Source organism: Cebus imitator, unplaced genomic scaffold (genome assembly GCF_001604975.1).
Source record: "Cebus imitator isolate Cc_AM_T3 unplaced genomic scaffold, Cebus_imitator-1.0 Scaffold911, whole genome shotgun sequence".
In the NCBI taxonomy this organism is placed as follows: Eukaryota; Metazoa; Chordata; class Mammalia; order Primates; family Cebidae; genus Cebus; species Cebus imitator.
This window is the reverse complement of record NW_016108226.1, coordinates 85409-110147: the sequence shown is the minus strand read 5'-3', so window position 1 is coordinate 110147 and position 24739 is coordinate 85409. Positions and strand designations below refer to the sequence as shown.

At 39.0% G+C, this 24739-nt stretch overlaps 1 long non-coding RNA gene across 1 annotated transcript in view; it reads right to left on the bottom strand.

The window, feature by feature from the left end:
• The window catches only part of LOC119469859, a 106643-nt gene that overhangs the window by 71433 nt on the left and 10471 nt on the right, over positions 1-24739 (bottom strand). The window contains exons 2-3 of the long non-coding RNA XR_005198708.1: positions 19024-19028; positions 142-256 (exon numbers count right to left, since the gene is read on the bottom strand). This is a non-coding gene — a long non-coding RNA (uncharacterized LOC119469859). The remainder of the gene's footprint in view (positions 1-141; positions 257-19023; positions 19029-24739) is intronic.

The window sequence follows — 24739 nt, the reverse complement described above, 5'->3', positions numbered from 1 at the left end:
TTTATCTTTACACATGTATTTGTTACCAGAATTTATCTTCAGAGACATAAATGATAAATTAATTTAGGAGGTTATGATTTGGCCTAGACAATATCACTTACAGTCAAAGAATTAAACAACAAATAGGCAACAAAAACGCACCTGTATATTGCCGATGTCCTGGCCCAGACTTCTTCCTGACTTCAGGACCATCAAGTTATCCACTGTTTAATCATGCTCCCAATAGCCACCACATGCTCCTTAATGTAGCAGTGATCTACAAAAACAATTTCAAGAAACAGCATTTTCATTTATATTTAATAGCCCAGCCTTAATTTAACTAGATGTATATGGCTTTACTAGCCTTATAATCTTCATCTTCCCATCTATAATTTCGTCTGCTGTATCAGTTATCAATTGTTGCTTAACAAATTACTCTGAAATACAGCAGCTCAAATCAACAAACATTTAGTAACTGTCTCACCGGATCAGGAATCTTGGCACAACTTTGCTGGGGTCTCAGGCTCAAGGCATCTCACAAGGCTACAATCAAGGCATCAGCTGGGCTGCCATCATCTAAAGGCTTGACTGGGGAAGGATCTGCTTCCACATTCACTCATATGGCTTTTGGCAGGGTTCAGTCCCTCATAGGTTGTTGTCTAGAGGCCTCCCTCAGTGTTTTCACACTTGGATGTCTCCACAGGGAAGCTCACAACAGAGCATCTTGTTCTCATCAAAGCAAGTGCAAAAGAGAGAGAGGGTGAGCAAGATGGAAAACAGAATCTTTTTTGTCTTCCATCTTTGAATCTCAGAAATGACAGCCCATAACTATTTCCACATTCTGCTAGAAGCATGTCACTGGGCCAACTCACACTCAAGAGAAGATTACACAAAGGCATGGGTACCAGGAGATGGGATCATTATTTGGGAGCCATGTGAGAAACTGCTTCCCACATCTACCAACAGAAATGGGCAAGGCTTGCCCAGTGCAGTCTCTACTCTAATTACACTCAAAGACACAAATACAATTATTAAGATACTGGAAAACAAAGTGTAATTTTAATTTAATCTAGATTCCCTTGTACTTCAAATGTATCTGTCTCTCTGATTTCCTGCTAGCCACTCCAACACCCTATTAATGGATTTTGATCAAATTCAGTGCATTACTATGAAGAATCAGAATACAGTATAGCTTAAGTATCTTCTGAGAGAAAAATGTTAATAAAAGGGTTTTAGAGATATAATGATAGCATTAAGTCAGTTTAAGTATAGCTGACAAAGGCTGGTTGTTCTACTGCTTTTATACAGTTTTTTACTTCTTCCCTCTGGTAAATTTTAATTCTTCAATTTTAATGAAAGTAAATAAGTTGTTTAACGGGACAATAGAGGAGAGGTAAGATAAAATGTTTATATCCAACTAAGAATACTTTCCTGGTACTCAAGGAAGAAGTGAAGATTACACGGCAAAAACAAAATCAGAAACTCAGAGTCTTGGCTGGGCACAGTGGCTCATCCCTATAATCCCAGCATTTTGGGAAGCCGAGGCAGGCATATCACTTGAGCTCAGAAGTTAGAGGCCACCCTAGCTAACATGGTAAAATCCTGTCTCTACTAAAAACACACACACACACACAAAATTAGCTAGACATGGTGGCATGTACCTGTAATCCCAGCTACATGGGAGGCTGAGGCAAGAGAATCTCTTGAACATGAGAAGCAGAGGTGCAGTAAGCCAAGAGGGCACCCCTGCACTCCAGCCTGGGTGACACAGTAAGACTCCATCTCAAAAAAAATAAAATAAAGAAATTCAGAGTCTTTTAGGACTCAGCCTTTTCAATGCAGCCCTTCTTCCAGATAATTCTGGGGTTTTTTGTTTCATTTTTTAAGAGAGGGTCTTGCCATGTTGCCCAGGCTGGTCTTGAACTCTGAGCTCCAGAAATCCTCCCACCTCAGCATCCCAAAGTTTTGGGATTACAGGTGTGAGCCACCATGCCAGGCCCTCTTCTAGATAATTCTTAAACCTAGTAAATGTCACATAAATCTTCTGGAATGCTTCCACCAATGCCATCTATGAGTCAGGCTACTCCTAAAAGAAAATATATATGTATACGATTTAGGCAACACACAGTAATATTTATTATACATATATACACACATTCTTTCATACTTGGCCAATTTCTTTATGTATGTAATTTATAAAGCTCTAATGGCTTACTTCCCACTCTAGAAAATGAAGAAAGCTTGAGCAATGCTGACCCTGTTCTGTAAAAGTAATGTATTAGTCAGAGTATGCTAACGCCTATAACAAGTAAACCCAAAACTAATGGCCTAACACAAGAGAAGTTCATTTTTTCCTCACACGGATGATTTTTGTCCTCACTAGACAAGGACAAGGACAGCCAAATCCTGCCACTAGATTATTGTCATTATCATTGCCTTGAGTGAATCTTTCCTGCATGGTGTTTCTGAAGCAGCCAACGAAAAAGAGCTAGAACTTTATCTAATTTACAGGTTGCAAGGCTTTCTCAGGCCAGTATTCTACTAAATATCGTTAATATAACAGTATGGGCTTTTGTTGTAACATATTACCTAGTAGACGGGATGGGGGTGTGGAGGAGACCCATAAACCTCACCTACCTTCAAACATTAGATATAATCTATATCTCTATCAAAAAATAATCTAAAAATTATAAATGCCCAAAAGACTTGTGTCAGTTTTCATGACAATAGTGTACAACTCTATTTCTTTATTTTAAGAGGGGTTCTTGCTCTGTTGCACAGGCTAGAGTGCAGTGGTGTGATCTTGGCTCACTGCAATCTCTGCCTCCCGGGTTCAAGTGATTCTCCTGTCTTGGCCTCCCCAGTAGCTAGGATTATAGGTGTGCACCACCATACCTGGCTAATTTTTATATTTTTAGTAGAGAGGGGGTTTCACCATGTTGGCCAGGCTGGTCTCAAACTCCTGACCTCAACTTATCTGCCCACCTCAGCCCCTTAAAGTGCTGGGATTACAGGCATGAGCCACCGTGCCCAGCTGTATTATTTTTAAAACATGGCATCTTTTCCCAGCCTTCTTTACCCATATGCGGTTTCATATCCATATGCAGTTTCAGTAGTATGGAACAAATCCCCTATTTATTTGGCATTATTGTTTACAGATTCCATAATGATAACTTAAAGGCACTTAAGGGCATTGGTGCTCAGATAATTAGACATTTTAACAACGTTTTACTTTTCGTGACTCCAGAAGATTTTGCATTTGTCTAGACTCTTTTGGGAAAGTTATCATCATAGAAGTAAAAGCCAGTGCAACTTCAAAAGCTTTTTAAAAAATCAGAGTGAAATATTCATCTCTGTTGTCAGCAAATCCAAGAAAGTCACAGATTAGATATACTATCCAGCAGCCTGCTTTGATTTCTCTTTATAATACTGCATATATTTCTTTCTTGAACAGAAATCAAAGTGGTAATGTACCTTTCACTCTAGTTTGGTCATGGATTCAACAGAAACCAAATTTAGAGACTACAGACTGACTTTACATTTTAATAGGCGGTAAAGGAATAATCTGTCATTGCCACTGCATTCTAAAGAAATGGAAATCAGAAACTCAAAACATTTAAACATCAAATTCACGACTGTTTTAGAAAAATCACTCCAAGAAAATCTAACTTTATAGCTTTTCTTTTGGCAGATGATATCATAATGCTATTCACTGGAATGCACTTCATAATTTGTGAAAGATAATTTTTCTATACATTTAACACTTCTACTGCTTTTATTTTCCTGCTGTTGAAGGATTAATAACAAAGTCTGCATAGGCCCACTGGAGATATAATAACCCAAAATCCTCTTAAAAATCTAGAACAGTCACAACATCATAAATTTTTATTGAATAGGAATATATTCTTATGAAGGCTTCTGACAAGCATTTTCACCCTTTGTACCTAAGATTTTATTTGATCCATATGATTTAAGCATATAAAACAAATGAGTAAAAATGACTTCATTTTCTCTGAAGACAGGGTCAACAGTTCAGAATTGCTTTTTTCCTCTTACAATTCTATCATATTCATTTAGTGTCACCATGGAAAAGTTAATTTGAAAAATATGTGACTGTATCTTTCAGTCCAGTTCTCTGTGTTTCAGAAAAGAATGGTGTACACCCCATGGTGCAAGTGAGAGGATGAACTTTCTTGCTATAGCTCCCCTCCTGTCCTCACGTATATCTTGACAGGAATGGCAGGGCAGGGGTTAAATTTTAAAACTCTAAGGTTCTCAATAGTTTTCTTTAAAATAGGTAATTTGGCGGGGTGCCTTGGCTCACAGGATTCTAGCACTTTGGGAGTCCGAGGAGGGTGGATCACCTGAGGTCAGGAACTTGAGACCAACCTGGCCAACATGGAGAAACCCCATCTCTAGTAAAAAGACAAAAATTAGCTGGGCATGGTGGTGGCGGGCTTATAATCCCAGCTGCTCAGGAGGCTGAGGCAGGTGAATCACTTGAACCCAGGAGGCAGAGGTTGCAGTGAGCAGAGATAGCGCCATTGCACTCCAGCCTGGGCAACAAAAGTGAAACTCGTCTCAAAAAATAGAAATAAATAAATAAATTAGGTAATTTTCTCCAAATCTGCATAGAAATTAAGAAGAAAACTCAGATACATCACATCTCTAAAAGATTTTGCTTTATTCCTTCATCTGCCCCCATTAAGCAAGGAAAATTTGAAAGATAGAGAGAGAGAAAATGATACAGGAACTAGAAAAAAATTACTTAGGCAGTTAGTGAGGAAAAGAAAGTCCTTGACAAGGTTTCCCTTTTAATGCAAAGTGGCCCCAAAATGTTTCTAACAAAGAGCAACCTGAAAAATCAAGCTGCAAACATAGAAAGCAAGCTAAAAGCTTGCACAGGTGAATGCTGGCAGCTGTGCCCATAGGAAAAGGCTCCAGGTATATTCAACACGGAGGCTCCATCTTCCCTTTTCTTTGTCAACCACATGTACAGTAAAGAAGCAGGCAACATGGTGTGAGCCAGGTAGAGAACCCATTTATATAATAAAAAATTAGGGTGAGGCGGCCAGCTTCTTCGTGTGCTATGCAAACAGCACACCTGGTCCAATCAATGTTGAGATACATTAAGTTTACCCTGCCCCCATGGCTCCTTCGTGGAGGACACCTTTTAGTTTGTAATTAGTGGTAGGCAGGTAACAGCTGCCTACTTGGTATATTCTAGAGTTATAGGTAATACAGAACACCTGTGTATTAATAAGAATCACCTGTCAAAGAGGAGCTAAATACCTGGATGAATCTCTGCTCGGGGCCTTCACTCTGGAGAGGTATCAGCCCTGCAGGCTCTCAAGCTGTTGGTCCCCCAGATAGATCCACTCTGCTGTTCTATCTGGGTGTCTGCCTCTCAATACCTTCAGCCCACCTGGGTGGAGGTCTCCTGACTGAGCTGTTTCTCCGTAAATCAGTATCTCAGGCTCCCTGTAAATCAGACACCACATCCTCAAGCTCGTCTATAAAACACCGTGCATTTCCCCACAAAACTGGAAGACCCACTAGGGAGCCGCGCTCTCCCTCTCTGCAGGAGAGAACGCTTTTCTCTTTTACCTATTAAACCTCTGCTCTTAAACTCACTCCTTGTGTGTGTCACATGCTCTATTTCCTTGGCATATGGCAACGAACCTCCCACACAAATGACGCCATTTCAAAAGGACAAAGGATTTTTTCTTCAGGCTCAGGGCACAAAAGGTAGAACCCCACTACCACTCCTCACACCCTAAGAGGCTCTCCCAGGTGCTCACAGGCAGAGAGCAGGTAGGAGGGTGCCCAGTCAGACCTCAAAGTGGAGGGGCCGCAGAAGCTGCTCTACCTGGGGCGGTTCACTGACTGCTTTCATCCCTGCTCTGGCTGCAGTTGGACTCCTTTCCAGCCCCTTGGGAATTCTGTTTCAGAGACTTCTCATCTGCATTCCCTTGCCTAAGATTCCCTCATAGCTCACTTCCTCAGCTACTCCAAGGCTTTGCGTAAATATCACAATCTTGTTGATTTAGGCCTCCTCTGATACCCCTGTTTCAGAATGTCAGTCCCTTACCCATTTCCTTCTTGTCTTTCTTTCCTACTTTTTTTTCCCCCCATAGCACTTACCGTCGTCTGCCCTGAATGTCTTCCAGTTCCAGCCCCACATTCACTTGGCACCTTCTCAGCCCTGCCGTGTTCACCAGGAGGCTGACCCGATGCTCTCCATCAACAAGCTCTGGGGTCCTTCCGCTTCCTGTCGGGTCTGACCAATAAAAGCCAGCAGAAGGAGATTCAGGGAGGGAAGAGAAAGAGGCTGGGAATTTATTCTCCCAGCTCCGCTCCTGCCAAGTCCCTGTGGGTTGGCTGCCTCCTTTTGTTTTTGTTTTTGTTGTTGTTTGTTTTCTATTTTCTTGAGATGGAGTCTCGTTCTGTCACCCAGGCCGGAGTGCAATGGTGCGATCTCGGCTCACTGCAACCTCTGTCTCCCAGGTTCAAGCAATTCTCCTGCCTCAGCCTCCTGAGTAGCTGAGACTACAGGCACCTGCCACACCACGCCCAACTAATTTTTCTGTGCTTTTTTTTTCCCCCCATAGAGGCAGGGTTTCACCATGTTGGCCAGTGGCCAGGCTGGTCTTGAACTCCCAACCTCAGGTGATCCACATGCCTTGGCCTCCCAAAGTTCTGGGATTACAGGCATGAGCCTCCACAGCCAGCCGGCTACCTCCCTTTTGTGAGGACCACAATCTACTGTCAGGTGACTCTCTCCCTTCAGCTCCCCTCTCTGAGTAACTTCTCCCAGCCCTTGTTTTCAGGTGTCAGATGTTAAGAGCTTCTCCCTGCTACTAGCTCCAGGACACAGCATATCGCTTGTGCTTTAAGCACTGTTTTATTAATTACTAACCTTTATTAAGCTCTTTATTATCTATTAACTACATTAAGTTAATTAGACTCTTCTCACAATGCCCATTTTGACAGTAACCTTTACTTTCCAAACTGCAGCATCATCTGGCATCTTACGTATTTTAACTACTTTTCTCCCTCCATTAAAACGTAGGCTTCGTGAAGTCGAAAAGATTTGTCCGTTTTGCATACTACTGTATTCTCAGCACCCACGAGAGAACAAGGAACATAGTAAGAGATGTGTAAAGAAGCACTGGATAAATGACTGAATCATGAGTGAACATATGCCTTAGGAACGGACATAGAAAGTAAAATCTGTAACTCCCCATCTCCTCTGTATGCCGGATCTCTGCCTTTTCAGATGGTGTTTCCTTCCTTCCTCTTCTTTTTTGCTGTCTCTTTTAATTTTTAATTTTTGTAGGTACATAGGTGTACATATTTATGGGGTACATGAGATATATTGACACAGGCATGCAACGTGTAATAATCACACAGGGGAAATGGAGTACTCATCTCCTGAAGCATTTATCCTTTGTGTTACAAACAATCCAGTTTTACTCTTTTAGTTATTTTTAAATGTACAATAAATTGATGATAGTCACCCTGTTGTTCTATTGAATACTAGATCTTTTCATTCTATCTAATAATATTTTTGTACCCTTTTTCAAAATTTTGGTTAGTGTGGAAAACAAATATTTCTCTGGCATTATTTCAGCTCCCAATTTATACTTAACATTTTTAGAAAACATCATCTGGCAACATTTTAGAGGATTCACATAAATAAATCCATGTAATTATAATCTGGCATCACTTCCTACTTCAAGATGTTCATAAATAGCATTGCTAAGCCAGAGGTGGAATCATTTAAAAAAAAAAAAAAAAAGAGCAGTCCAACAGTAAGTGAAAGCTCACCACCAAACCTAACTTCATGGACAATAGCAAGCAACTCTGAAGTGTAGGTTCCAATACTCTATTTAGAAATATGAGCTAGAATGTAAACTTCATGAGAAAAGACTTTGTCTGCTGATGTAGTCCAAGTACTAAGAACAAAAAATACAGTATATATTTGATTCTCAGTAGGTGTTGAATTCATGAATGAATAAACTAACGTCACCCTGTACTAGGGAAATATTTTGAAATGACAATATATTAAATAATTGTTTCCAAATCCTTGCTCCCTATTTGGTTTGGGTTCCCCCCACCCTTTGGTTTTGTTTGTTTGCTTGCTTGTTTGTTTGTTCGTTTTGAGACAGAGTCTCACTCTCATCCAGGATGAGGTGCAGTGGCACAATCTCGGCTCACTGCAACCTCTGCCTCCTGGGCATAAGCAATTCTCATGCCTCAGCCTCCTGAGTAGCTGAGATTACAAACGTGTTCCACCATGCCCAGCTAATTTTTGTATTTTTAGTAAAGGTGGGGTTTTTCCATGCTGACCAGGCTGGTCTCCCAATGTGCTGGGATTATAGGCATAAGCCACTGTGCTCAGCCCCTCTTTGTAATAGGATATCCCACCCCCACCCTTTGACAGGTAAGGTGGTCACTATGAAAGGAGTATTTCTTCTCACTTCATTGATTTGGGGAGTTGGCCATATGATATTGTGACACACTTTGGCCAACAGGATGTGAGCAGAAGTAGCAGTGTGCCAACTCTGAGCAAAAGCTTTAAGCACCATTGCTTGATGCATCACAGCTTGCTGTTCCCATCTTCTGCCTTGATAGAATGGCATATGCAGCAAGAGGTGGCTTTTTCGGACCAAGTCCCAAACTAAGAAGACACATGGAGCCAACCCTCAGTCATCTGCAGCCTGGAGCCACATGTATTGTAAAAATAAATACATTTAGCTGTTTTTATGCAGCATTACCACAGCAAAAACTGACTCAAAAACTGGTACCTAGAAGTGAGGTGTTGAGGCTGGGCACAGTGGCTTACACCTGTAATCCCAGCACTTTGGGAGACCGAGGTGGTTAGATCATGAGGTCAAGAGATCGAGACCATCCTGGCCAACATAGGAAACCCCGTGTCTACTAAAAATACAAAAATTAGCTGGTCGTGGTGGCGCCTGTGTAGCCCCAGGTACTCTGGAGGCTGAGGCAGGAGAATCTCTTAAACTCAGGAGGCAGAGGTTGCAGTAAGCCAAGACTGTGCCATTGCCCTCCAGCCTGGCAACAGAGCGAGACTCCGTCTCAAAAAAAAAAAGAAAAGAAGTGAGGTGTTGATGGAACAAAAACCATGTAGGTAGGGGAGGAGGCAAGGAAACTGTTACAGGAAACAGAAAAATGACAACTCATATTATGCCATGACAAAACATTTGGTAAAATGATCACATATATAATTTTCTTGCCTGAGGTAACCTTTTGTGGTAAGGCTGTGAGGCTATTGCTGCCATTTTTATACCAGTGAGCCCTTCTTGACATCATTTTAGGGCAACTTGATTATCTGTCTCTGGCAGTACTATTCAATGAGTATATGCAAAATAATAATCCTGTAGTATGTTATTTAGGAACTAGTTTGTCATTTGCATTGGAAGTAGAGATGTGATAATCTTCCATCCCATGAAGGCATTTTTAATCCTCACAAAATTCATTTTTGTACCATATCCTAGAAGAAATTCAGTGTGACAGGTATCTCCATGGATTTGAAGATGCTGAATATATAATTGTCTCTTTAAATTCCTTCTCTTTCAGATATGTAGTGGTAAATTTCGAGACATTTACTTTTGATTTCTGCCAGATGGTAATATTTGAGAATAAGGAGCTTGTTAAAACAGTAATATTAGTAAATACAAGATCACAGTGGTCTCCTATATCAGCTTTGTCATGCAGTCTCTTAAGGAAGTTTCAACATTTTGTCTGCTTTCTTGATTTTCCAACTTCAGGATAAGCTCATCTGAAGATAGAGAACCTGCCAAGTCACAGTTATTTTCCACTGTATGTGATGGGATTTTCTCAATCTAATTTTTTTCAGTGAAATATGACACTGTCTGAAGGATTTATTTCAGTCATTTTCCAAAAGGAGTTTGTATTTCTGACTCAGAACTTTGCTCTCTATGCTTTCCTCAATCATCATCCTTGGTAATTTTGTGAGATTTTAGACACCTTGGATTTATATTATCTAAATCTTCTCAGAACTACTTCAGGTCTTCAAATGGTCACATTTTGGGCTGGAATAAAGATATAGATGTAGGTACAGACACAGGTACAAGTACAGACAGATACAGATATATAGATGTGTAAATATCTATACACACATCTATTTTTATTTATATAATTTCTATTTATTTCTTTTTTCCTCTGTTAGCCCCATTCCTACCCCCTTAACCCATCTCCCCATCCCTTACTTTCCTTTCATTCTCAAACTTTGTAAAGTTTACACAGGCTATTTTTGGGGTTTTCTCACCACTCCTCAATCTCACAACCTGGCCCTTACCCACATATCTGTCATGGAAATGGAAACTTTCAAATGAGTTTCTAATCACAAATCCAGTGACCTTTGTTGTAAGGAACGGAGGCATAAAACATTTGAAGATTTTGGCCACAGACACCGATGCAGAGAATGAGGAATTTGGGGCAAACAAGCTTAAGGGACACGGGGTGGAGGAATGGAAACTCAGTTTCAGGATTTGCTCAATGTCTGAAGGCGAATCCAAGGCAAAAGTCTAAGTAGAGTATTGTTTCAGCTAGCTATTGCTGCATAATAAAATACCCAAAAATTTAGTGGCTTAAAACAACAACAATTTTATTACTTACGACTCTGTGGGTTAGAAATTCCAGCAAAAATCAGTTGAGGTGGCTCTTCTCCACTCCATATGATGCTGTCTGAGGCCCTCAACTAGGGCTGGGGGTTCCAAAATGGTCTTGTTCCTCCATCTGGGGCTTTGGTGCTGGCTGCCAACCTGGGTCCATTGTTTCTGCTCTGCATGGTCTCTCTGTCTTTACAAAGTATCTTATTCTCTGTAGATAGAGAGATATCAGGACTTGATGCAGACTGGACTTGAAGTCTAATGAGTCATTAGATGAGGCTTTAGCAGGTAGAGAGAGGGAAAGGAGGTTGGGTGTGTATTGCCCATGGTAGAGGTATGAATTGTTGTGGCAGAGGACATATTGAGGAAAATTGTCTGTGAAGACGGCCACCGACATGCATGTTGCCTCTGCCATCAAGAGGTAGAGTCTATCTTTCTTCCCTTTGAATCTAGGTTCACTTGTGACTTGTTTTGGCCAAGAAAATGTAGCAGCAATAGCTCGGTGCCAGTTTGGGTCCATCCTTTCATAGACCTGGTGGCTTCCATTTTCACTGCGTTAAGAGTCCAGCCAGCATGGAAGCAAGAGTTGTGCTATTAAATGATAATGGATTTCCAGGAGGCAGAAAGAGAGATCCAGCCAGCCCTCAGCCATTCCAGTCACACTTAGCCTAGGCGCCATGTGAGTGAAGCTGTCTTGAATGTCAGAGCCCCAGCTGAGCTCCCAGCTGAATGTAACAGCATGTGTGACCCCAGCTGACACCACATGGAAAGGAAATGAGACATATCCAGTGAACCCCACCTAATTCCTAACTCACAGAATTATGACTAAAATTTTTTTAAGCCACTGTTTTTGGATACTTTGTGACAAAGAATCAAACTTAGATCAGTATCTTATTGGACTCCTGTGTCCTTCCTTATAGAATGCAATGTTAACAAGAATCCTGCCAAGTCTGTTTAGCCAGAACTCCCCATCCTCGATATCTGATCATGTTCCTCCCCCTCCGTGAGCACCTAGATGATGACCGATCAGCCCCGCCTGCCTTCAGCAAGAATCCTGTTAGGTCAATTCAGCCAGAATCTTCCCTTACCCCTGATGTTTCCAGTTAGTAATTTTTCACCCACTGTCCCCACCCTACTTTTTCTAGACAAAAATGTCCATTTTTCTTTGTTGTTTGAGGTTGAGCACAATCTCTCTCCCCTACCGCAAGACCCCATCGTGCCATCCCTTCACCTATCAAGATGGTTCTGAAAAATGTCTGCCTTACTGCAGGTTACCGAGTATCACAAATAATTTTTTTCTTTGGCATTTGTTAGGCAACAATAGATAACTTAAGCAGATGTTATCACTCTAGCCAAATGAACTGGAACTCCTGACAAGGCCTCAGTCTTGGTGAGAAAATAGAGTGCTAAGCAAAGAAAATGACGCAGAATTTTACTCACAGGAGTTTGGAGGGAATTTAAGGAAGGCTGGTCGCAATCTTCCTTTCTTCCACATGGAGGAATTAACTCTCAGCTAGGGTAAAGAAGGAAGATGTCTTTCTAGTGGTTTGGGTCTTTGGTGTGTCCCTGCTCCTGTGCTATGCTACCTATGCTGAAATATTCACTTCTTGTTCCACAGTTCTTAGTACACGGCAGACAGGTTACCATGAAGCTAATGAAGTTAATGTTCATGTCCCCTCATTTCCACAGCCCCTTTCAAAACCTTGGAAGATGTTTTAGCAATGTGTTCACCTAAACAAATACTTCTTAAAATTTTGCAAAATTTCACGTTCAGTGGCATGGAAGTTACCACAAGAATTTTGCAGATCTAGTTAAGGGGAAATTCAATTCATCATATATTTAGTTTCTGTTCTGGAGAATGTTTCTGTTTTGTAGTCACTCCTTTGTAGAAGTAATCTATTTTTAGGCATTCCAATGTTGACCTCCAGGAATGCTCCAGTCATCATGAAAACTCACCAGGTATCATAACATGAAGTTGCAGGCCGGAACTAATATCTTGACAGAGGCTTTCCCAAATTTGACAATAATACTAAAAATGTGTATAATACTACCCTGATGAGTTGCAAAGCAGAAATAAATATTTCTAAACGATTAATAATAAAAAACTTCAATCAACTATGCTAAATATTATATTATCTATTATCTCAATATTAAACTTTATATATGAAAATGCAATCAAAGAACATATAGCCCAAAAAGAAAGAAAAAATTTTATAGAGGTTTATTAAGCTCAGTTTTCTTAAGGTATCTTGCTACATTTTGTATTTTATGATTATACCCTATGGTATAGCAAAGGATGCAGGAGGAAAATTGTCTTCTTTTAGAAAACACTGTAAGTGACAGACTTAGGATGACTGCCCCAGGCTAATTAGTAAAGATTAGTTCTCATTCAAGCAAAAAGATTCCGCAAGAATGTAAGCGACTAGTCCCTCATTCACTAAAAAATAACAACTCTGCTTAACTCTCATAGTTCTTCAAAAGGTTAATGAATGTCTCTCTTCATCCACATGAAAAAGAGTGAAGTATGCCTTGCAATGTTAGCCTGATAACTTCCCTTTAAGCCACAGATGGCCTGAAGATTTATTTTCTCCCTGGGGGTGTTCAGAGCATGGGGTTTTACAGCCAGAATGTTTCTGGTTCCACTTTTCACTTTGAGTAGCTAAAGCCTGAAGTCTACCAACCATTTCCACTCATATTCCCCAGATACTTCCATTTTCATATGTACAAAACGGATCCTATCTCCCCTCACTTCTATGGCCCAATGAATGGTTCTACTATCAGAAATCTAGAAATAATCCCACACTCCTCCCTCCATATCCCACTGGTTGCTATGTACCTATGATCCTATCACCTAAATTTTTCTCATGTCCTCTTATTCTTTCACTCTCGTCATTTCTCACCTGGACTACAGCAATTCCCAAATAACTATTGCCTTGCCTCCATCTAACTTATATTTCATAGTGTAATAAAATGAATCTTTCAAAGTGAAAATCTGATCAGTTTAATTCAAATCTCTTAGCAGGGAATCAAAGGCCTATTAGGATCTATTCCATGATTACCTCTCTAATGCCATCTCTTGGTACTTCATCTCATACCCTACACAGCAGCCTAATAAAACCAACAGCAATTTACTGAATGAATCCTGCTCCATCCTACCTTCATACCTTTCCCTAGCAAGCGCTTTTCTCTCTTTGCCTGGAAAACCACTATTTACGCCTCAACACTTAATTGATGCATCACCACCTTCAGGAATGCTAAATTGATTCTGCCCCCAAGGAGCAATATATCATGATATTTAAGAGCAGGGGATCATGAGCTCAAGCTGCTGGCTCTGTGACCTTTGTCAAATAATTTAACCTCTCTGTGCCTCAGTTTCCTCATTTGTAACTTGGGGATAATTTCTTATAGAATTATTGAGAAAATTGAACAAGTCACTATATATAAAAGTGGTTTGAACTGTTGCTGGAATATAGTAAGCACTTAATATATATGAGCTGTTTTTCTTTCCAAGATTATGTTTAATTTCTTAGTTTTATGGTCCCAGGCTTTCATGACCTACCCAAATGTGATGGAAACTGTGGACTGACTCACAAAGTCTTATCAACTTGGCCTGTAGTTGGAGAAATTTAAAAGCTAAAAATGTTATACTTGCTCTTTTCAGCTAACACTCTGCATGTAACCTATGCCTAATGGGTAAGATTTAAAGAGCAGGAACCAATCACAGGTCATCTTCCAGTCAGTTCTTACAGTAGTCTTTGCGAGCAAATATCACCTTGCAAATGACTATGTTTCAGCTGGTTCCTTGTGAGCAGTTTTGAGTATTGATTCTTTGGTTTCCTGGGTGCCAGAGGCAAAAGTGGCAGCAGAGGTGTTGGTGGCAGTCTAGATTTTAGAACAGCCTTTATGTGGCCTCAAGGAAGCTCTCCTGTAAGTGAGATTGCTATTGTTCTGAAGACATTGCTGGATCCATAAGACACGGTGAATCTTAACTAACAATCTAGGTCAACCCCAGTATAATCTTTCATTTCTCCCATCATAAACTCTGCAATCCAGTCAGGGTGCTTCCCTACTTTCCAAATATTCCATGCTTTCCTCAACTTCTCACTTTTCTTATGCCATTTCCACCTCACTCCCTGCCCTCTAGAATCATTCTTGTAATCCCAAATCTTCCATTTGAAACTACCTTTTAGAAAGTTCCTTAGTTTATATGCAGTCATAGCTCTAATATCAACACTTTTTATTTTGCAATTTTTGGCAAAAGTAATCTGCAACAGTAAAACACGGATTAGGCAAGTTTACATACATATGATCACAATCTAGCCAAGAAAACTTCATCAATCATTTCCAGATTTCCAAAGAGGGCACAATTTAACTTGGAGATCTTTTTCTCAGGACTTTGTAGGCCTTTTCAAAGTCTATTTAATGCCTCTTACTTCTGGTAAAAGAAATTTCTGCAGCCCCAAGTTCAACATATAAATAATTTTAAGCTAACTTACATCACCCTTGGGGAATACAATATTTTGAATCAAAAGAGCCCAGTTTAGGCCAGGCATGGTGGCTCTCATCTGTAATCTTCATGTTTTTGGAGGCCAAGTCAGGAGAATGACTTGAGCCCAGGAGTTCAAGACCAAACTAGGCAATATGGCAAGACCCTGCCTCAATTTTTTAAATTAAATTTTTTTAAAAATTCAAAAGAGCCAGTTTAGACCAAATATGTGTTTCAAGATGCACCACTTGTAAGTAATGCTGAATTTCAACACCCTTTTATTAGACTAGGGAATAGACCACAACCTACAATCAGGTCATATGTTTTAAACCTAGAGATACAGGTTTTGATTCTACTTTGTTCAGTGGTCTTAGGTAAGTAGTTTAAACTATCTGAGTAAATTATACAATTCAAGTAGAAGTCAGCAACATAAAAACACTGCAATTCTAAAGCTACTGAGGTTGCTTTAGAAACATGTTCCTCTAAAACTTAGGTTCTTCTACCATGTCTTCTCCGAAGTGGCTGTTTTACTGTCTAAGCCGTTTTGAATATCTGGGTTCCAATATGCTTCAGTAGAAACCTACCTCTGAGGAAAGTGACCCTAACTTAGTTTTTTATAAGCTCTGCTACATGCACTATAAACAAAAACAAAAACAGCATCTGATGGTTTCAAAAAGTCTTATGTAAATTTTTGTGTAACAGCCCAGGATTTTTAGATTCCCTCTCTATTGAAGATGAAGGCTTCAGCATGAGTGAAAGGCACTAACATTACACATAATTTAAGTAGATACACAAAACTAGACACTCAAAGTTGTCTCTGTTTCTGATACTGCCACACTGTAAGGAAAACCCTAAGTACCCCAACTCTCTTTTCTCTTAAGCCCAGTGCATTCCCAGGAAGCATCTTAGTCATGACACCCCTGGTGGTCCATCCTTCCATCCTCCACACATGAACAGTATATTCCTTTTGTATTGCTGATTTAAGAAATTACCATAAATGTAGTAGCTTACAACACCACCCATGCTTTATCTCATAGTTCTACAGGTCAGAATTCCAGGAGATGCTCAGCTGGGTCCTCTGGTCAGAGGTCATCAAGGGGAAGAACCTGCTTCCATGCTCATTCAGGTTGCCAGTATAGTGGGTCCTGTTGTCTTGCTGGCTGTGGGCCAGGGCTCATTTTCAGCTTCTGGAAGTTGCCAGCTGTCCTTGGGGTTATGCTCTGCTCCTTCAAAGCCAGCAACAGTGCTTCAATTCCTTCTTAAATTTCAAATCAATCCCATGTCTTCGGTTGCATCTCTGTAACTTCCTGCCTTCCTCTTCTGCCTTATTCTTCTGGTTTTAGGGTTCATGTGATTACATTGGGTCTACCCAGAAAATCCAGGTATCTCCTATTTTAAGATTAAATAATTTAGTAACTCTATGTATATCTGCAAAGTTCCCCTTGCCATGTAACATAATATATTCATGCTCCCAGGGATTAGGGGCTTTCATTGGGGGCTTTAATTCTGCCTACCACAATCTGACATGTCTGAAACCAAGGCTTTCCAGCTGGAGCACCTAGTTCTTACAGCATTCAGTGGACCAGGGGGGAAAAAAAATCTCTATCTGCAAGTGTCCACTTAAAATCCATGAAGGATAAAATTTGTTTGTTAAATGTTAGAATGATTGCATAACAATAAATGTATTTACACCCTCCTATCCAGTATCCTTTATCAAAAAATGTAGAAATTCATTTGATTATATAAAAATTACAATTACAAGGTCAATATTCTGGACAAGACATTATGAATGTTTGGTTTTGTGTGACAATTGAATTACATGTGAGTTTTTGTATCTATGTGTGTATAAATATAGAGAAAGTCAATGTAACATAGTTGAGGGAAACAGATTGGACAAACAGACTTCTAAATTTTGGTATGAGTTCTGCTACAAACTACCTGTGTGACTTTAAACAAGTCACCTAAGGAACTCTCATCCTAGTCTTTTCTCTTGTAAAGTTGGCTGTTTCATCAGGTTGACCTCCAGCTGAAGAGTCTGTATCTCACATAATTTATATTTATTATAAAGTAAAATGGCTCAGAAACCCAGAAATCAACTCCTTAGAACCATTTATTCACAGAATAGTAAGGAGAATTTAAATTTGTATTAAAATTTCTATGAAGTATTTTTCAATTCTTCCTAGAAAAATTACCAAATTTTGTTTCTCTTTCAAATCATTTTGCTGCTAACAAAAGGAAAATTCACAAGTTTAAAATCCGTTCCTCAAGAAACAAAGTGAAATTTTAGTTTTAAAGAAGAGGTTGAACATCTCAAGATTAATACACATCCTAATGCAAAACAGATGGTTATCAAAATGTCTTCCTAAGAAGGCAACATAAGCAGAACAAATCCTACACGAGATTTTGCCCATCATATTTTTCCTGTGATGAATTCTGATACATCATCACTCTTCCTCTTAAGTTTACAGCAAGTTCCCTTTGCTCCAGTTCACTGCATCTATTTTCCAGTACACCAGCAATTGCACAAAACATATTTTTAGTAAAACATACGTAACATGTGTTTTGGGTATAAGAGTCAGCTCTTATTTCTGGACTCAACACCACAGTTTCAACAACAGTGACCTCACCTAACAGTTATCTACAATTAATGTGAAAAAATGTTTATTGAAGGTAGTCAAAGTGTCCACATTAACAGAATCCAATTTTTTTCCCCTGAAAGAGATTCATGGTTTCAAAAGCTCTTACATACCAAGTAATCTTACAAGCTTACATTTTCTTTATTAGGTTTTATATCCAAAATGTGTTTATTGGGATGGTTTCCTATTTATCCTGATTCACGGTGCTTTTAGTGCTGCTTCCATCTGAAGGAACATTCTTCTGTAAGCCTTGCTTTTCTTCCTGTATGCTGACAGAGGACAGTGGAGCAGACCACCCACAAAACTACCATCTGTGTATGGCTAACAATCGTGCTGATCTTATAGCATCCTGGGCATTTCACATCCACGAAGTAGGAATTGAGGCTCTGCACCAGGCACTGCCTCTTGTATTGCCTCCCCTCCATTTCTAGAGAACAATGAAGGAAATGTTTCCCAAGAGGCATGCTCTCCTGGGGAGGCTATCACCACCAGAAAAAACGAGTTTACAATTTCTGTCACTTGCTTTCACTTCGAACTCTTTAAATGACACTTAGTTTTGTTTAGTTGAATTAGTACAATTTGTTTCTTAAAAAGTAGTTTGCACTTGCTGGTAATTGTTGCTGATATTCAGATTTTTTTAACCTCATAAGTAAAGCAAATAAGCACAGTACCCCTGATTTGCATTGTATATTTTATTTCCATAGGACATACACAGACTATTTCCCTTATGGTTATGTGAATATATTTCAAAAAGCGGAAACCATCTCTAGCTCTGATAGCACTCAAAGCACAGGACTTTGCACATTGTGGTTGCTCAATAAATATTTTTGCATAATTTATTAATCAAATTCATGAAATTCCATAGAGCATATAGCAAAGTAGAGAACAGTCCAGTTCTAACTAATGCTATTAGTACCAAAGCAGCAAGTTCTCTTCTGTTCTGGGACCACATTTTCAATCAATTTTTTATTGAAAATTTTTAAAAATTATATTAATATACAATTTACATACAGTTAAACACACTCATTTTAAGGGTTGATTTTTGACAAATGCATCATCTAAATATAACTCACCGGCATAATCAAGATATGTATGTATGTATACATTTATATACATGCATATGTATATGTTATGCAAACGTATATAGAGGGTGGTCATTGGGGGATTATGGGTGTTGATTTGGTAAGGTATTTTTGGAGTACAGATCTGAGTTTTAAGACCAGTATAGATTCATGTCACCATCTTCACAATCAAGATACTGAACAATGCCTTTACCCCAAAAGAATTCCCTCATGCTGCCCCTTGTGGTCAAGCACTTCCCAGATTCCTAGACCCTGACAACCACTGGTCTATTCTCTGTTCTGATATTTTTGCCTTGTCCAGAATGTCATTTTCATTGCATTATACAGTGTAACAATCTGAGATTGGCTTCTTTCACTCAGCATAATGCTTCTGAGATTCATTCGTGTGTGCATCAATAGTTCATTCCTTTATATTGTTAAGTTGTATTCTATTATATGGATAGACCACAGTTTATACATTCACCCACTGAAAGACATTTGGGTTCTGTCAGGTATGTGGCAATTATGAATAAAACTGCTATAAACTTCTTTGTACAGTTTTGTGTGTGAACATAAGTTTTCATTTCTCTGGGATAAATACATAGGAATAAAATTTCTGGGTCATATTGTAAATGTATGTTTAAATTTATAAAAAACTGGCAAACTATTTTCCATCTTGCATTTTGCATTTCCAACAGTAATATATGAGAGTTCCGGTTACTCCACTGATTTGCACTTGGTATTGCTTGGGATGGTTTTGGTTGGTTTAATTAATTGTAGTTTTAGTTTGCATTTCCCTAATGGCTAATGATGTTCAACATCTTTCACAAACTTATTTGCCATTTGTATGTCTTATCCAATGACTGTTCAAATTATTTGCCCATTTTTAATTGGCATTTCTTTTCTTATCATTGAATTTTGAGAGTTTTTAAAAATATATTTTGGATACATTGTTTTATTATATCTATGATTTGTGAATTGTTTTTCCCAATCTGTAGCTTGTCTTATCATTCTCCTAATGGTGTCTTTTGCAGAGCACATGTTTTTAATTTGTATGAAGCCCAATTTATCAATGTTTTTTGAAGATTATGCTTTGGGTATCATATCAAAAACTCTTTTGCCAAAAACTCTTTGCCAAACTCAAGATCAACTAGATTTTCTTCTATATTTACTACTAAAACCTTTATAATTTTATATCTACAATCTACTTCAAGTTAACATTTGTATAGGTATAAAAATTAGGACTTTTTTGATATGGCTGTGCAATTATTCCAACATCATTTTTTGAAAAAAATACTCTTCATTGAATTGCTTTTGCACCTTTGTCAAAGTCACTTAACTATCTAGTTATGCATCTGTTTTTGGGCTCTAGTCCTTGTCATTGATCTGTGAGCCCATGATTTCACAAATACCACACTGCCTTGATTACTGTGACTTTATCAGAATTCTTAAAATCAAATAGTGTACTTTCTCAAAATTTATTCTTTTTTTTTTCTTCAAAATTGTTTTGGCTATTTTAGTTCCTTTGTCTTTTTAGGTAACTTTAAAATCAGCTTGTCTATTTCTACAAAATATCCTGCTTGGATTTTTATTTGAATTTGTTTAAATCTATATATCAATTAGAAAGTGATTGATATGTTAATTATATTAAGTCTTTCAATCCATGAACACAGTTATCACTCTTCATTTATTTATTTAGGTCTTTTATTTTTATTTTGTTCTTTAGTGCTTTTTATTTTTATTTTTTCTTTGAGATAAGGTCTGGCTGTGTCACTGAAGCTGGAGTGCAATGGCACGATCACGGTTCACTGCAACCCTAGCCTCCCAGACTCAAACCATCCCCCTACTTCAGCCTCCCGAATAGCTGGGCCTGTAGGCATGCACCATTATGCCTGGCTAATTTTTGTATTTTTGGTAGAGATAGGGTTTTGCCATGTCGCCCAGGCAGGTAGTGATTCTTTAGTTTTCAGAATACATATCCTAGATACTTTTAAGTTAGATTTATACTTAAATTCTTTCTTTTTTGGGGGGCAAAGGAACTACTGTAAATTGTATAGTTATTAATATTTTTCCCATTTACAACCATACATTGCTAGTGAATAGAAATATAGGACTGGCCACAGTGGCTCATGCCTGTAATCCCAGCATTTTGGGACGCCGAGGTAAGAGGATCATTTGAGCCCAGGAGCTCGAGACCAGCCTGGGCAACAAAGCAAGACCCCCATCTCCACAAAAAATAATAATAATAAATAAAAATTAGCTGGGCATTGTGGCATGCACCTGTAGCTACTTGGGAGGCTGGGACAAGAGGATTACTTGAGCCCAAGAGTTCTTGGGTCCAGTGAGCTATGATCATGCCACTGCACTCCAGCCTGGTGACAGAGTGAGATACTGTCAAGAAGGAAAGAAGAGGAAAGATAGAAAGAAAGAGAGAGAAGGAAGGAAGGAAGGAAGGAAGGAAGGAAGGAAGGAAGGAAGGAAGGAAGGAAGGAAGGAAGGAAGGAAGGAAGGAAGGAGAGAGAGAGAAAGAGAGAAAGGGAGAAAGAGAGAGAGAGAGAAGGAGGGAGGGAGGGAAGGAAGGAAGGAGAAAGAGAGAGGGAGAGAAAGAGAAAGGAAAGAAGGAAGGAGGAAAGAAAAGAAGGAAAAAAATGAGATGCTACATTGTATAGTAAAACTTTTTAAGAGGAAAGTATAGGATGGTGATCAGACTCAAAACCACACCACTTAAAGCAACTGAAAAAATTTTAGCTCATAGAGAAGACTCAGGGAGATAAAATAGACTATCATGGGTGACTTCAAATATGTGAAATACTGTGTGTAACTTTAGGAGTTATATATGTATTTTAGGAAGACAAGGTCCCAATGCAGTTTAATATTAATAGGAGATTAATAGGAAAATCAGAATTTCAACAACCTAATATTATAAAAGATTAACCTGTCAAAACTGAAACTCTCAGAAAATATGATCTGTGAATATCTTATCACAGTCTTTTCTATCAGAAATCAGTCAACAATTAAACAGCCTACACTAATGAATCTATGCTTATGCGTTATTATTTATAAAATCTTTCGTATTGACTTGGTATTCTTCAAAGGGAATCTTAATGCAGGGAAGCTTATAAATCTTTCTCAAAGGCAGAATCAGAAACTGTAAGGATTTGAGATCTCCTCTTCCTTGTAAGCTAATAAATTAGCCTGCCACAGTTCTACGGATGCTGGCAGTAGACAGAAGGCACCTGGGTCAAAGACCAAAGCGCAGCAAGTAGCCTCAAGATCATGTTTCGTGCCAGTTCCCCTTGCCTCTACCTCTTCCAGGCAACCCAGAGGGGTCCAAGTGGACGCTGCTCATGCAGGAGGTTTGCCTCGCAGCTGAGGATCATTGAGCTTGGGAAACCCAAATCTTTTGTGATGGGCAGTAAGCCTCCTTGAACTTTTCGCCCCAAAGAAAGTCATTCTCTTTATCACACTGGGCAGTAAATAACCTTGCTTTTTTTCTCCAGAGGAAAACACGACCTCCATCTTCCAAGGCTGTTTGCTAACAAACATCCTTGAAAAAACAGTCCAGAACAAAGATGGCCCAATGCCTTTCCTCACAAGACATACAAAAACATGAGACCCATGGAAAATTGTTGAAAGAGAAGAAGGGGAGGGGAAGGGAGAGGAGGGGAGGGGAGAGGTAGGGAGGGGAGGGGAGAGGAAGGGAGGGGAGGGGAGGAAGGGAAGGGAGAAAGGAAAGGGAAGGAAGAGAGGGAGGAAGGAAAAAAGGATGAATGGAAGAAAGCGTTTAAAGCATTTGCAAGTTTTCATATACACATTCCAAAGGGAACAAATTACCTCTAGAAATAAACGTTGCCTAAATGGAGCTTGTTCATATGTATAGAATACAATTGATGGGAGACTAGAGAGCAATATAGCACAGATCTGTGTATGTATCTGACTGGCCAAAGAAAAAAAAAATTATAGAGAATAGGTTATTCGAGGAATGGCTGCTGAAGAGATATTTACCTTCAGCTCCATGAAACAAGCTCAAACTAGATTACATTATCTCAGATAAACACAGTACTAGGGGTCCCTCTCCCTCTCTGACTTTTGCAAAGAATGGCAATACAATGGTCCTAAAATCTTTGCAAGATCCAAGCTCAATTTTAAACAGCCTATATATGGGCAAGACTGGGCATATTTTGAGGCCTGGTGGTAATAAAACTAAATAGATCTATTTAGGATGAAAAATAAGAAGAGGAAAAAGGTGCTATATATAAGCAGCACTTGGACAATATTTTGTATAGTCAGCGGATACCATACCAGCAGTATTGGCAGTGACAAGAGACCACTGGCACCAATATTAATATTAGTACCACCCATATCAATATGGCAGGGCCGTGTCAGTGTAGACATTTCCCAGCAGCAATAGTGAAGGCAACTTCCCTGAGCTTTACCTAGGTGTTTCATACATAAGATGAAGATGGCACACCAAGGTGAAGGAGGAGGTGAATAACAAAAGCTACAGGGGATGAGATATTTGTAGCAGGAATATCAAGGCGGAGACAAGCATTCATGCAAAGTGATGATGGCAGAGCCAAGAAATCTTTCTTTTTTAAAATTGTTCTTATTAATTCATTTTGACTACTTGATTGGTATAACTTGAGAAACACGGTTTACTTATGAAAGCATGACCTTGGCCAGGCGTGTAGCTCACATTTGTAATCCCAGCACTTTGGGAGGCAGAGGTGGGAGAACTGCATGAGCCCAGAAGCTCAGGACCAGGCTAAGCAACATACAGTGGCCTCATCTCTAAAATTAAAAAAAGAAAAGAAAAAGAAAGAAAAAAAAATTTAACTAGCTGGACATGGTGGCACTTGCCTGTAGTCCCAGCTACTCAAGAGGCTGAGGTGGAAGGATTGCCTGACCCCAGGAAGTCAAGGCTGCAGTGAGCCACGATCACACCACTGCACTCAAGCCTTGGTGACAGAGCAAGACCCTGTCTCAAAATTAAAATTAAATTAAATTAAAAAGTGGCCTCACACAAAAAAAAAGAATTTAGAAAAAGTGACATCTTTAGCAGACATCTTTAATAACAAACCTAGCACGTATCTTTAATAACAACCTAGAATAACCTTATAACATTCTTTTTTTAACCTGCAAGCAAATATCTCCAATTCATAGATACATAAACATACAATTTTTATGTGTAATACAATTTTTTAATAATGTATACATTTATATTAGCATATATCAGAAATCTCTAATATAAAAGTAGTGATATGCCTGTAGTTAAAATTCTACCTACAGCTCCCTCCTTTGTTCACTTTCTCTAAATGCAGTTTTTAAAAACTGCATTTTGGAATAATTCATCTTGTTTTATCCCAAAATTTTCAGTGATTTTTTTTTTTTTTTGGACAATGACACCTTTATTAACCTTTTTCTTTTTGCTAACTCAAGAAGCTACGTTGTCAGAGCAAGGAGCACAAAGTCTACTACAGAGTGCATTTAAATTTCCCTCATCAAAACCCCCAACATTTATTTTAATCATAGATAAATTTCAAGCATATACTATTTTTTCTTTAAACTGGAAAATTGGGTCACATGATTCAGATATTGTTTTTCCAGGCTGACTGTACAACACATTTTGAACATAACTACATACATACTTGTGGCATGAATTACACCAACTGTTGTTCAAACATTACTCATAGTCACTTTTAAGACAATAAGCAAGGATAGTCCCTTCAGAAGCTATTGAGTTGGCTGTGCGTGTATTAGCACAGTGTCAGGAACACAGCTTGTCATTTTGCCACAAAGAAATTTCATTTGAAAGCCAGGCATAGTAGCTCACACCTTTAATCCCAGTACTATGAGAGGCTGAGGCAGGAGGATCACTTGATTCCAGGAATTCAAGACCAGCCTGAGCAACAAGGCAAA